At 39.0% G+C, this 2509-nt stretch overlaps 1 pseudogene; it reads left to right on the top strand.

The window, feature by feature from the left end:
• The first annotated feature begins 1039 nt into the window (after positions 1-1039).
• Positions 1040-1686, top strand: LOC149267422 (uncharacterized; annotated as a pseudogene).
• The last annotated feature ends 823 nt before the right edge of the window (positions 1687-2509 follow it).

The following is a 2509-nucleotide window of genomic DNA, read 5'->3' as shown; positions in this document are numbered from 1 at the left end:
ACACTGAGATCTTAAAACCCTAAAATTTCTACAAATAATCGACCTTTTTCCAAGAAAGGACGTTCAAAGAAAACATAAACGTAAAGATATAAACACAAAAGCAGATACTCAGAAAAATCTTTCATCCTAAGCGATCCGCATGAAGATCCCTGAATTGGTGTGGTACCACAAGGATCTGGATAAATCCCACTCACATTCAAGCATTGGAGCAGGAGCTGTTATCTCCTGAGCACAGCGGGATTAAAACCCAGAACATAGCATCAAAAACACAGTAAGAAGACACAAGATAGAGGGCATGCAACATGGTTTCTCCATTTGAATCTCTGAAAACCTTAACCCGAGAAGTTGAAGTTAATCCCAGGCTGAGGAATTCAAATTCCATGGTGAAATAACTTCAGGGCAGCGAGACACGATGGAAATCGGTCAGATATCTGTCAGTCGTGGACATTAATGGGGAGGGTGGCAGAGCTCTGTCAATGGTGGACATTAATGGAGAGGGTGGCTGGCAACCAATAAATCTCATGTTATTGGACCATTAATGCATAAAATTTATTGGTTCGTGGACATTAATGGAAAGGGTGGCTGACAACCAATAAATCCCATGCTATTGAGCCGTTAATAGATAAGATTTATTGATTACCAGTACCTTATGGCTACCATAACCATGCAGGTTGCTTCATGATTATTCGATTTTCGATCGCCCCATATTTCCGAGCAGGCCAAAGGGACCCAGAGGAATCTGCAATAGACCCACCCGACTCCGAGCATGTATTTTCACCGTATCTAGTAAACAATCTCATTAAGTACTTGACTGGTGATCTTGTTCGATCCAACAGACCTAGTATTAAGTACACGATTTGAATTTTAAATTTCCCCGCCATAGATTTCTACTGTCTACAGATTCCTATCCATTTTAATCTCTTTTATTTATTGGCGCCCATAATCGATCAATCTGCAGGGGGACGCAGCGTTGAGATGGCCGACGGTAGCAGCGGCTTCTTTCTGTGGATGTCTGCTGAGCTTCCTAACCAGCTGTCACATGCTCCGCCGCATCGTGACCAGGAGCCGGCGAGAAAGAGGCTTCTTTCTCTTGGGGTTTCGCGTTTCTCTGGTACGCCATCATGTGCCTGGGCGGTTTCTTCCACCAGCATTAGCCCGTCCCCCTTCTTTTATAAAACGGATATCATAGGGACGGCCTGCTCCTCGATCTCGATCGTCGCCGGTTCGATTCTCGCAGACGACACATCAGACGCCACCCGTATCTTTCAGCTAGCGATTTATGGTTTCCTGATCTTCTTGGCCGTTTCAGGTTCACAAGCCGTGCGGGAAGTGCTGTACCTGGGGCCAATGGTTTTGTTCATAGTTCAGGCAGCTTGGTTTCTTTGGAAAGTTAATACAGAGGCAGCGGCCAGGCAAACGTCCGAAGCGGTGAGAAAACGTATATGGAAGTGGTCGGCAGTGGCGGTGGTGCGGTTGGAGGTGTTGTTGGGGATAAATGGCTGTGCCTACTCTTTGGCTCGAATTTCAGTTTGATGTTTTGGGCATTCTTGGGCTGTAACATCGCCCTATTTGCTTTCTTTCCCATTGTTCTCCTACTCGCGCCGCCCAAGCAAGGAGGAAATCCCAATCTGAAGCGTTCTTGAATAATTTAATTTATTCGTTTCCCCAGTCTGTGGGAATCGATCTTCTGACGTCAATAAAAGGGCCACATAGATATGTCTATATATTATGTTTTTGTGGATTTCTTTATCTTAGGATTGGTTCTAAGTGATGTCGGGTCTTACTCTACTTCAATGTGTTATTTAAGTTTCACTTTTATCAACATTTACTAATATTTCCCTATCTCCAAATAAAATCTAGTTATTGATTTGAAATGTGTTTAAGAGATTGAATAATATGGAGTTCCAAAAATAATATTTTTATAAAAGTAATGTAGGAGAATATAATGTAGGAGAATATTTGATTACTTGTTAATATTTTTATTTTTTTGAAATATGCTTATTTTTATCTTTTTAATATTTTAATATTTATTTTTAGATAGAGTGTTTTTTACTATTTTACTATTCGTATTTATATAGTGAAAAAAGTAAAGTGTAATTTTATGTCTTTTCATGTAATTTAGCATCTCCCTATTTAGGTGAAAGGTTTTTTTACCACAAGGCTGGAATTCATTACCACAATATACATACATATTGTACTTTCTTATGAATTTCAAACTATGACCTTATAATAGGAAACACAACATTCCTATTCATTAGGTCCATACATGTTGTACATTTTAATACACACATATAAAATATGTTTACATCATAAAAATATAATTTGCATGTAATAACTTTTGCTATCAATTACTTTTTACATAAGAGGCAGGTACTAAGCAACCACGCTGCATATCACACTTGTTTGGTTTGGAAAATTAGTGATTTATATATGGTTAAATGTTATTATGAATGTTTTTTTAAATGATAGTTCAATTGACACTAAACATGGTAAATATGGTAAACACCTA

Source organism: Pinus tabuliformis, chromosome 6 (genome assembly GCF_031772625.1).
Source record: "Pinus tabuliformis cultivar Carrire ecotype Pingquan chromosome 6, CPIR1, whole genome shotgun sequence".
NCBI lineage: Eukaryota > Viridiplantae > Streptophyta > Pinopsida > Pinales > Pinaceae > Pinus > Pinus tabuliformis.
The sequence above is the reverse complement of the archived record's forward strand: the minus strand, read 5'-3'. Positions and strand labels throughout refer to the sequence as shown.